The sequence below is a fragment of the Boleophthalmus pectinirostris genome, unplaced genomic scaffold (genome assembly GCF_026225935.1).
Source record: "Boleophthalmus pectinirostris isolate CB_2022bp ecotype Guang Dong unplaced genomic scaffold, ASM2622593v1 HiC_scaffold_22, whole genome shotgun sequence".
NCBI lineage: Eukaryota > Metazoa > Chordata > Actinopteri > Gobiiformes > Gobiidae > Boleophthalmus > Boleophthalmus pectinirostris.
Genome location: NW_026571190.1, coordinates 32121610 through 32134787, shown reverse-complemented (window position 1 = coordinate 32134787; position 13178 = coordinate 32121610).

Sequence of the window (13178 nt, the reverse complement as noted above, 5' to 3'; positions counted from 1 at the left end):
TAGAACCAGCAATATTGGAAAAAAATGGTCAAAATATACACATATACAAAACATGTAGATCGTGACAAGGCGACACAATGATCTAGAAGTCATTGGATTCTTTCTTTTTTACTTTTTAAAATTGCCCATTAATTTGTAAATTAGAGTCACGTCGCCCATGGAAAGCTCTGGCAAGTTGGCATGTTTCCAAAGTCTTCCAGTAAGTGTGAATAAAGCCTATTAGCATTTATATTTTTGCTCTTTATTATAATATATCGTGATGTGTGAGCTACTGTGTTCCAATAATTTCTCTTATGGATCAATAAAGTTTGTCTAAGTCTAAGTAAATCACCCCCCATTGCAAAATCTCAATAAAAAAGCTGTGAAAATGCAAAGATCTTACTCAAGCACCACCTACATATTGATCGTTCTTTCCTCCTCTTGTCTTTTACAATGTCCCTGATGGAGAGGGAGGACAATGGGGGCCACTTTTTCATGTTCGACTTCCCAGCGTTCGTATCCAGGGTCAAGTTCTCCCTCTGCTCCACTGCTGGGGATTTACTGTGACTAATGTGTGCAGGGCTCACATTAAGGCTCTCCTCTGCAGGCTTACCTCATCTCTCTCTCTCTCACACCCGCTCCCTCCTCCCTCCTCTTCACCCGGAGTTCAGAGCTTCCACTTCCACCGACGCGAGGTTGAAGATCACGCTTACATATCTGTTATCTGCACGACCAAAATTAAATATCTATGTCGCGTTGAATCCTGAATATAAATCTGATATTTTTGGAGTAAAATTTAAGCGCTTAAAGGTTGTATGGAGGATTTTTTTTTTCAGTTTCAAATTGTCAATGAGAGTTTAAAATACCATTACAGAGACGCAGCATCTTTGTAATTATGATGATCAAAAAAAAAAAAAATTAAAATCTATCAACTGTGGACGTGTTGAGGCCAGATAAACATCAGCCAATAGAAAACGAGGCTGCCTCATTTTCTATTGGCTGTCAATCAAACTCCCTATGTTTCTAGTGTAACTGACTCGTCGGCGCGTTGGGATTACGTGGTTTATGCGGTGGTTCTTTGAGGCTTTTCAAACCGTCGCTTCCTCGCAGTTCGCACAAAGTTTGTCGCGATGGCAGACGAGAATCCACGACCAGTTCGCTGCGAAAGAAAGTCCATTTTTGAGGTCGCTGAAAGAAGAAGAAGAGAAGGGGGAAAAGGAGCGAAGACAAACTGAGGTGATTCTTGGAGATTCCTTCCAGCGACGGCGCGACTGAAGCAGACGAAGGCTCTAAAAACTGACGCGCCTGTCGATAAATGACTTCTAGACAGGTCACTTCAACAGTAATTCTGAACACACGCTGGATGTAAACAAACGTGATTTCTAGAGTAAAAAGGAGGGAGGAGGTGTTTCTACTGAGGGAGCTGCATGCACAACATTTGAAAAAGGACTGTCACTGTATTTCACTTCCCTTAAAAAATCCTCTATACAACCTTTAAGGGATGTGGAATATTTCAGTAATTTAATTTAAACAAAAATAAACTTAAATAAAAGCTTTTTTGTTTTTATTGCACTGAGAAATGTAGAAATGTGTGCCTACATACCATAGACTGTATAAAGGAGTGGACTAAGGCAATGGTCCCCAACATTTTTTGTGCCATGGACCGGTTTTATGTCTGACAATATTTCACAGACTGGCAGCGCAAAGGAGGAGACGCGGTCCGTGCAACATAGTTTAGTCCTGGTTAAATCCTGTTTAATCCTGGTTTTAGACCTGGATTAGACCTGATTTAGACCTGATTTTAGTCCTGGTTTTAGTTCTGGTTTAGAGGAAACACTGGAGGAGACGCGGACCGCACTCCGTGGTTTAGTCCTGGTTAAATCCTGTTTTCTTCCTGGTTTAGTCCTGGTTTTAGATCTGGTTTAGACCTGATTTTAGTCCTGCTTTAGTTCTGGTTTAGTCCTGGTTTAGATCTGAGGCATGGGAAACATGGAAGGAGACATGATCCGCATAGCATGGTTTGTTCCTGGTTAAATCCTGTTTTTAGTCCTGGTTTTAGACCTAGTTTAGACCTGGTTTAGACCTGGTTTAGACCTGGTTTAATCCTGGTTTTCTTCCTGCTTTAGTTCTGGTTTTAGTCCTGGTTTAGACCTGAGGCATGAGAAACATGGAAGGAGACACGATCCGCATGGCATGGTTTGTTCCTGGTTAAATCCTGTTTTAGTCCTGATTTTAGTTCTGGTTTAGAGGTGCGGGAAACATGGGAGGAGACACTGTGCGCACGGCATGGTTTAGTCCAGGTTAAATCCTGTTTTAGCCCTAGTTTTAGACCCGGTTTAGACCTGATTTTAGTCCTGTTTTAGTTTAGTTTTAGTCCTAGTTTTAATTCTGGTTTAGAGGTGCAGGAAACACGGGAGGAGATGCGGTGCACATGGCATGGTTTAGTCTTGGTTAAGTCCTGGTTTTAGACCTGGTTTAGACCTGATTTTAGTCCTGGTATAGTCCTGGTTTTAGTTCTGGTTTAGAGGCGCGGGAAATACAAGAGGAGACGCGGCATGGTTTAGTCCTGGTTTGAGACCTAGTTTAGACCTGCTTTAGACCTGATTTTAGTCCTGGTTTTAGTTCTGGTTTAGTCCTAGGTTTAGTTCTGGTTTAGAGGTGCAGGAAATAAGGAAGGAGACGCGGCCCACACGGCATGGTTTAGTGTTGGTTAAATTCAGTTTTTGTCCTGGTTTAGTCCTGGTTTTAGACCTGGTTTAGACCTGTACCTGATTTTAGTCCTGCTTTAGTCCTGGTTTAGTCCTGGATTTAGTTCTGGTTTAGAGGAGGCACAGTCTGCACAGCGCAAGGGAGGGTGGGTTCGTGCTTTTGTCATGACCTGGTATCAAACAACCCATAACCTGGTACCGGTCCACAGCCCAGGGGTTGGAGACACCTGGACAAAGGGAGTGCGGCGTCACCCATAGCGTTCAGCTCCAGTCAAACGAAGCTCACCGAGGCTGGCACTTATAGGGTGAATTTGGAGCCGAGTTCTAGAGGTCTGCGCGGGACAGAATTTTCAGTCAAAACGGCGCTTTATCAATAGAATGTGAATTGGCACCAGAGCCAATAGATCAGGAACCGCGCCCATGCTCACTTCCTTTTTGGATCAAGGTAGCTCACAGTTTATATATACACTATGTCCATTTATATATACAGTCTATGGTCCTCACTCAGCAGACTTGCATAGAACTAATTTATCCCCATAGAAAATGTTCCAAAGTTTTACGTTTGTATTTTCAAGGAATCATGCAGGTGACGTCCCACACTGAGAAAGTTACACTATGTTGCTTTAAAGACCTTTTGGCTCAATATGAGACAATTTAACTTGAGATATGAAAATGTATTTGCCAGTGGGGCTTAACATGTGCTTAACCCATTGGCAATGAGTTTGGCATAAAATAAGTTGTCTACAGCACAATCCACAAACATATTAAAGCGAACAAATTTTGACTCATTTTGGAATTTTGTGGAAAGTTTAGCAATGTGAAAGTTTCGACATTACAAAAGAAAGAAAGAAAACAAAAGAAGATTACAAAAGAATGTAATGAATGTGTGTGTCAACTGTCCACTTCTTTTTTATGTTTCCAGAGAAGAGCATAATGACAAATTGAAAAAAATAATAAAAACATGTAACTTTAAAAAAAAAAAACATCTAGAATTTGGACTACATATCTCCTCTGTGCATTCACTAATTATCATCTTTTGTGCAGAAGAATTATAATGACGTTTTGCTCATAATCCAACTGTGTGTGTTGTTTTTGCATTTTTGAGTTCTCGTCTCCAAGCTCCCATCACGCCCACCTGCTCTTTAAAGGTCCATTGCGTAACTTTTCTGGTGGAGAGTCCGTCAAATGTTTTTCTCCATGGATACCTGAATGTTTCACAGTATGGTATTAAACCTTTCTATCTTCATGGAGACCAAACTAAACCAAGATATAGTTCAGGTTTTCTGTGTTTTTCTAGGTATTTTTGAGCTATAAAACCACCTGTAATTGAATAAATGTAAGGCAGAGCTGTTTAAAGTCATACTGTGGAACATTCCAGGCAGAGCAATGACATATCCATATGTAACCAGGTGTTTAGACTATATTTTCTGACCGTAGTGCGTCCGTGAATGCGTCCGTGAATGCGTCCGCCTGTGTGTCGCTGTGCGTGGCTCCCGGCGTCACTGATTAGCGATTAGAAAAGGCTGAGCGCGCCGTAGTGTGGCAGTCGGGGCTTTTGGTGGCTTCTGAGCGCGCCGCGTGTAAGTAAGAGTTGTTCTTTCAATGTTTCTCTTAGAACTTGTTTTAACGCCTTGTTTCTGGTGATTACATTTAAAGGTGTTGTCTGGAGCAGGCGGTGACGGCGGCCGCTCCTAACGGCCCCGTGTAGAAGTACGCCCATTCTAGAATCCAGGTAGAGGCTCTGGGTGGTGTATGTGTGGGGTGGTGGCGTTTGATGGTGTGTGTGGTAATCGGTGTATTTCTATGTGGCAGATTACGCTGCTGCTGTTTGTTTCTGCTCTCAAATTCTCTCGAGTTTTAGCAAATTCTCTCATAAAGTCTGATTTCGCCGTTCCTTTTATCTGTAGTTAGTGTAGTTGCTCTAGCAGTGTTGGGAAGGTTACTTTTAAAATGTATTCCCCTATATTACAGATTACACACCCCAAAATGTAGTTTGTATCGTAATCCATTAAATTACTTCAGGTGAGTAATGTAATTTGAATACTTTGGATTACTTGATTTGCTGTAGAGAAGCAAAGACTAGGATATTGTAACATAAGATGTTTTGTCTGATAAAAGAAAATGAAAGGGCTTTACTTAACCGTATTAAAATATTATTCATAGAAGAGGAGGAGACACGGTCTGCACAGCATGATTTAGTCCTGTTAAATCCTGTTTTAGACCTGGTTTAGTCCTGTTAAATCCTGTTTTAGACCTGGTTTAGTCCTGTTAAATCCTGTGTTAGACCTGGTTTATCTCTGGTTTAGTCCTGGTTTAGCCCTAGTTTAGTATCCGGCAATGAGTGGAATTACGAACCCCTAATCCAAAAGTTACACAATGCACCTTTAACTCTATCAAAAAACTCCACAAACTTGATACAAATTGCAGCGACGTCTTCACCACCAGACCGCTCTTCCCCTCCCTCAAATTGCCTCTCCTATTGCCAGTGTGTTGCTCATGATTCTGCCTGCCCCAAGTCAGGGACAGAACTGCATGTAGCCACCAGTTTAATTGTGTCCATTTTCAATTTGGTCACATCTCCACTGCGGGGCTGGGCATTTCCACCTCCACTAATCCAATCTGGCAACCCCGAGTCACTGTGCTGCTGCTCAAACCGAGGCCCAGACTGAAAGTGCATTGGGCCTTATCATTGGTGAGTCCAGCCAAGAACCAGAGAACAGCCAGCAGTGTAATTATTAGTTAAAGGTCCTATATTACACAAAATGAACTCCTGTGAACTCCTTGACTCCTATTATATAACGTTGTTTCCTCAACACAAACATGCTGGAGTTCCGTTTTATTTCATTCATATTCTTGAGTAATCCTTTATTATTAGTCTGTCTATATCTCCTAAACTCAAAACAGCTTTACCTTTTATTTAGTTTAAGAACATAGAGAAAAATTCCACACACCGTCTTACTTGCAAATTGTGAGATTTATTAGGACAAACCGTGCAACATTTTGGCGCTAGGCCTTTGACAGGCTTTTATACCTTTTATTTAGTAAAAACAGACAAATTCCAGGGCTGAAATTATCCAAATGATTCCAGTGAAGGTGTACAAAAACACAGTGAAGCGCTCCCACATCACAAGGTTGAACAGTGTTCTCTGTTTTAGAGAAGAATTCGGCTTAAGGCTACGTTTATATGATGACGGTCTGAACAGAAGACGCAAAAGTGGTGTCGCGTTTTCACTTTTTATTCCGCGTTTAGACGAGCGTTTTTGGAAGGAAGTCTGCGTGCATATGGTGGCGCAAAAGTGTGTGGAATTCGATTGTTTGCTTGTACTTAAAGTAAAAAGCGCATCTTTGGACATACGGAAGTTTTCACGCGACGCATTTTCATCAGCTCCTCCTTCCACGAAGTTGTCCCACCATCGATTGGATCTCCAGGGCTCGTCCAAAGTCGTCTGACTCGCCTGCGATGAACTGGTGCATCCAGAATTTGACAGAGGTGATCGCAGATCCTTCTCTGTTCACTAATAGTATCTCTGTATATTCTGTACATTTGCTGGGAGTCTCCTGTAAGTTTATTAGAGCTGCCAGAGCAACTTGAAGGTCTGACGCATGGAAAAGATCTGACATGTTTGTTTCTGTGTCCTGTATGTATGTGACGTAAACTCGTACACGACGTGAGCAGATCTGACCAGAATTTTGCATCTTGGGCAGTGTAGACGGAAATGCTACAGCGGAGTAAATTAAACTTTTCCACTCTGGAGGGTGGTTTCAGATTTTTGCGTTTTTAAGCCTCAAAAACATCGTCACCGTCTAAACAAAAGGCACTTCCGATAAAATATTTAGTTGTTTTTACCTGCAAACGTTCTCGTGTAAATAGGCCCAAAATATACAGAATTCATGTGTTAAACTTGCATGAATGAAACAAAACAAAAAAAACCCAAAAAACATAGATCAGAAAATGCCATACTCCAGACAAAGTAATAACATCTCCATGAAGAAAAGCTTTTGATGAATCCTCCACCAGAAAAGCTACACAATGCACCTTTAATAAATCTAATTCAAGTACATATTAAAAATGCAAAAAAGTTAAAAGTAAAATTTTCCTTTCGGTCGCTGAAGCTCTTGTTGCTATTGCGTCACACCTTTCAGGTATTTTAAGACTTATTATTTTTCTAAAGTTAAAATTGAAAAGGTCATTGTCTTCACTCTGGACGTGTTCTTTAGATGGAGTGACCTTTTCCTGAGCTAATTAATTTCCGCCTGGAGAGCCTCGACCCTCTCCATTACGCAGACGGCCATCTTGTCTTTATTTTCCCCTTATATTACTGTTAACGTCGTGACATTTGAAAAGACCCATGATGTTGAAATCAAAACACACCACCGCTCAAAGTACTGACTGCAGGCCCATGACAGTGATTCAGATCTGCCGTGTATATATTAAAATGCATTGAAACTCATAATAGAAAAAAAAAAAAAAACCTTAGGGTCATGTAGAGCGAGTTAATACAAACATTTTAGGAGCCAAATGATGAGGACTCTGACAGCAACAGTTACAGAGAGACGGGGCGACGTTTTTCCATACAGTGTGAATTGAAGCAGGAGTCGATAAATCCGGAAGTGCGTCCACCCTCACTTCCAATTTGGAACAAAGGGGCTAGTAGCTTATATATACATGCTATGTTAGGGGTGTAACGGTACACAAAAATCACGGATCGGTACGTGCCTCGGTTTTGAGGTCACGGTTCGGTTCATTTTCAGTACAGTATGGGAAGAAAATTCAAAACCATTTGCTTGGTGCTGATTTGTGTTTTTATTAAACCAACAATTAGTTTTAACATTATAAAAAAGGAAAAATAAATAAATAAATAAATGCAAAGTGCTGCTTGGTAATACTAATAAGTTAAATAAAATGTTCTCAAATAAGCTACAAATGTATGAAACATTATAAAAAATAAATTCCTTGTAAACAGTAAACAAAACTTTTCAAAAAGTAAAGTGCAGCACTAACAGTTCTTCATATTTTTGGCCAGAAAAGAACAACTTGTGCACATTGTCTGCAGTAAGTGCAGATCTGCTGGGGGAGCCGTGATTTAGTGCTGGTGAAAGGTGCAAGTGAGGAAAGGGGCACAACAACCATAGTTTTGCGAGGATTCACGTGGTTCTGAGAGATGTAGTCAAGGCAGGGGGCAATTGTTGTCAAGGCTGTCACCCTAAGTATAAAGCTCTGCGGGAAACACTGCCACCCCAATCACGGACGAGTTCGACTCTCTAATATTCCGTCGAGAATATTAAAGAGTCGAGCCTTTTGTGTAGCTGCACATGTAGTGACCGAATGTAAACACACACAAATTGCGAACTCAGTCATGCACAGCCCTGCACCGAACCGAACGCCCTGCACCAAAAAGGTTCAGCACAAATACACGTACAATTGCATCCCTATGTCCATTCCTATACACCGTCTATGGTCCTTTCTCAGCAGGCTTGCATAAAACTCATTTATCCCCATAGAAAATGTTCGAAAGTTTTACATTTGTATTTCCATGGAATCACACAGGTGACATCCCAAACTGAGAAAGTTACACAGTGTTGCTTTAAAGACCTTTCTGGCTGATTACAAGACAATTTAGCTTGAAATGTGAAAATTTATTTATTTATTTATTTATTTAACATGTTTGTTTTGTTATCTTTTATCTATTTTTTAACCTCTGGCTGTTCAGTACTTACCTGTGTATCATTTCAATCCATTCATTGGTCTTGCATGAAAAATGTGTATTCTAAAACTTTTGAAAGCTTGTGTATATAACATAATAATAATAATAATAATAATGATAATAAAACACTAGATGAGTAAAAAACGCAGTAGTAAAAATCATCATGAAATATCAAACATTTCCTCAAACTCTTTTTAAACAACATTTCTGATGCCATTACTAACGTGAAAAGTGGCTCCACAATTTACACCTTCTGTATCGTAGCAAAACTGAGCTCATGATGTGAAACATTTTAGAACATGAACATTATGATTTAGACGAGTTTTGTATCTGTGTATCTCTGCACTGGTTTTAAAGTAAAATCTGAAATGTTTGGGGATTGTAGTTGAATTATAAAGAACTGTATACACAAAAATACTAATTTGATAAGTATTAATCTCATTAATATTAAGAATGTTAAGTTTAAAATACTGTGAGTTGCCTACTCCACAATCCACCAAACATATTAAAGCAAACAAAACCATCTGTGAGTCCATCGAGTAAATACATTTTAACTACTCAAAACTACTTCAACTCAGTAGTTTTAAGACATCTTGAGATTTTGTGGAAAGTTTTGCAATCTGACAGCAATGTGAAAGTTACAAAAGAAGACATACAAGTAATAAATGTGTGTGCCAACTGTCCACTTCTTGTTTTGCGTTTCTTGAGAAGAGTGTATGTATTGAATCACTTGTGGAAACATTAGACTTACTTTACCGTTAAGGTCATGACATTTAAAAACCCTGTCATGCTCAAATCAAAACACACCACTGCTCAAAGTAGTGACAGCAGGGCGACGATAGTGATTCAAATACAATGACAAAGTATCGAAATGTCAATCCGATACTGAAATATTTGTATTATAATGCACTGAACATCTTTAAATTTAGTCTAAATATCCAAATTATTTTTTATTGCACATTTAAAGTTAACATTAAAGGTGCACTATGTAACTTCTTGGTTGGGGGTCTGTCACCTTCTTGTTTCTACGTCATTGCGTTGTCTGGAACGTTCCACAGTGTGGCATTAAACAGCTCTACCTTGCATTTATTCAATTACAGGTGGTTTTATAGCTCAGAAATACCTAGATAAATTGACATTCTGACTGTGTCTCTCCACAGATCCGACCTGTAACTTGGTCTGGTTTAATGCCATACTGTGAAACATTCCAGACAAATCGATAACATGTCCATAGAGAAAGGTATATGACAGACCCTCCACCAGAAAAGTTACACAATGCAGCTTTAAAAACAACAAGGTATTAAAAAAAAGAACAGAGGGTATGGATGTTCAAAAAAAAAAAAAAAAAAGCTAAAACCAGTAAAGTCAAATAAAAGCAAACCTATAACATAGCAATAAATAATAATAATAATAATAATAATAATAATAATAATAATAAATAAGATATATAAATAATAATAAAAAGTAACAATAAAGAAATAAAAACAATAAAAAATGCAAATAAAAATAAATAAAAAACACATAACTCCTGCAGTGTTAAAAGTCAGGGAATAAAAGCAAGTCTTAAGATATTATACATGCAGAGAAAATAACATATAAACAATTATTAAAAACAGAGTAAAACAGCATTTTGTTAATATCAGTATTTTAGCACATGAATCGAAACTTTTCATTGCTTCAGTCAGTATCGATATATTGATATTTGGTATTGATCCCTTCCTCAAAGTCCTCACACTGATAACAAATGTGTAAATCCATGTACACTACAAATCATTTTAATCCTGACAGAGTTATTTGATAGGACAGTACAAGAAAATGTATTTAGTAATAGATTTTTTGTTTAGTAATTGCAATTAAAACATATTTACTTTGGTACTGCAGTAAAAGTTCTCATCATATAGGGTTGTCAAAAGGATCAAAGCATCGAATACTGATCGATACTACAACCAGAATCAAAACTAAACACTATTTGAGCAGGTATCAATACTAAAAAAGTCACATTCACAGGACAGAAGTGAACTTTTAGAGCTGTATCAGAACAAGTATAAAAGCACACAAACTAGTATACGTCCATGTACCGACAGAGGGATTACACAGATTAAAAGAAAGTACTATGATTTAATGTTTAAAACCACATTCTATTATCTAAATAAAGTGCTTTGTTTTGTTTTTTTTTGTCATCATCATCATAGTGTCAGAATCAGTACTGAGTTTCCAGACTAGTTGATTATTTAATGAGACAGGGACAGTGCACAATGTACATTAAATGAACTTTAACAGGAGAGATGCATTGTACCAACACTAATTTCCACCTGCAGTCCTTAGGTATTGAATTTGAAATCTTATATAGTACTTCATATACTCTAAAATACTAAAACCAGTAAAGTCATATAAAAGCAAACCTATAACATAGCAATAAATAAATAAAACTAATAAAATAATATACAATTTTAAATAAAAATAAATAAAATACTCTGAGGAACACACAAATCCCACGGTGTTAAAAGGCAGAGAAAAAAAAAGGAGATCGTAAATCTTAAGATACTGTACATGGAGAGAAAATAATTTCAATACCAATATTTTAGCACAAGAATCAAAACTTTTCATTACTTCAGTCAGTATTGATATATTGATATTTGGTATTGATCATCTCCTCAAAGTCCTCATGCTGATAACAAATGTGTAAATTCATGTACACTAGAAATTTTTTTAAATCCTGATAGTTATTTCAAAGGACAGAAGAAGAGTATTTATTTATTTTTATATTTTTATTTATTTTATTATCATTTTATTTATTTATTTATGATTATTATTTATTTATTTTCTTATTTTTTTTACTTATTATTATTATTATTTATTTATTTATTTTATTTTACTAATTTTTTTGACTAATTGCTGTTAAAACATATTTACTTTGGTATTGCAGTAAAAGTACTCTTCATATAGGGCGGTGAAAAGGATCAAAGCACCGAAAACTGATCGATACTAAAACTAGAATCAAGGCTAAACACTATATGAGCAGGTATCAATACTAAAAAAGTCACGTTCACAGGACAGAAGTGAACTTTCATTTGTAAAAAAAACAGCATTTTTTCCAAATCGGTATTTTAGCACAAGAATCAATACTTAATGATACAATAGTACTTCATATACTCTTATTAGTTCGAATTTCAATGTGGCATTATTACAATTTTGCTTCTACAACAGTTAAACAGATCTGCTTGCATTGGTACGACCTTGTAGAAAGTACACACACACAAGCACGCACACACACACACACACACACACACACACACACACACACACAGTAGTCTATAGTAGGTGAAGTATTGAAAGTATGCACTGTGACCCTTTTAACCCTCCTTCTCTCCCGGGGCAGTCCAGAGCAGGCGGTGTGCTTCTCTGCCTGCTAATGTGTACCACCCAATATGAGACAAGTTAGAAAAGGAAGGAGTATGGAGGGAGTACGGGGGGGGGGGGTCCACTCACAGATATAGCCTCCCTGACTGTCACTCAAGGGCCCGGGCTGGTTCTGTGGACTGCTAATGCGCTCCCCTGTCTGCCCACCCACACACACGCAGCCCCACAAAACCACACAGTGACACAGGCAGGTGGGCAGCGGCAATGCATACAGCTGGAATACTGGAACACTGAGAAAGTCTGGATGCTGAGAATGAAAACACTTTAATGAATATACCGGTAAAATATAGCTGTTTTTTCAAGATATTGCTAAATTTTTAGGTTATTTTTGTTATATTTTTTGTTGTTTTATCTTTCCACCTGCTGCCATATTGGTTCTGATTGATAATATAAACAAACAAAACTGCCCAACTTATCAGTTTTGATCCTCGTCATTAGGGGTGTGCAAAAATATCAAAATATCAATATATCGTATCATTTAATGTATTGCCAAAAGTATTTTTTTGTATGTATTACTAAATTATTTAGTTGCAGTGCTACAGTTTTTTTTTCTTGTTTAGAGCAAGGAAACTACTGTATTTTTCGGACTATAAGTGGCACTTTTTTCATGGTTTGGGTGGTCCTGCGACTTATACTCCGGTGCGACTTATATATTAAAATGTTCACAATGACAACCACGAGAGGGCGCTCTAGGCTTGTGTGTCACTATCTGCTACTCTTGTACCACTGTCACTTTGCTCTTCTGCTCATGTCTGCTGCAGAATGAGCCTCTGCCCTGCTGCAAGTAGTGAAATATGTAGCCGAAAACGGTAATCGAACTGCAGAAAGAAAGTTTGGAGTGAGCGAGAAACTTTTGAGGGACTGGCGGAAAGCGGGAATGGAGAACACAGCTTCAGGGCAACCAGGAGGGTGCGCCATGCAACTTTCCTGGAAGTCATCGGATGAATCGACAAAGCCTGGACTTCAGTAACAATCAAAACCATTCTGTTGAGTTTCAGAAAGGTCAGAATAACTGGAACTGATGCCGAGTCTGACGACAGCTACAAAGAAGAGGAAGCGGCGCTCTGTTTACCTCCAGAGAAGTTCAGATGTGACACCGGGGATGAAAAATTAAATGGATTTTGTGATTTGGAGTGAGATGGAGAGTTTGGTAAACTTGTTCTGTTCTGTTGTTTATGCTATAGTTTATCTGAAGAACTGTTCATATGTTACGTTAACATACTAGACGTCTATTCAGCCTGTTGTTTTCTATTCTATTGTTATATTTTTATAACTTGCTTTTGAAACGAAATTGCCCAAAAAAGTGCGACTTATAGTTCAGTGTGATTTATATATGTTTTTTTTTCTTCTTCATTACGCATTTTTT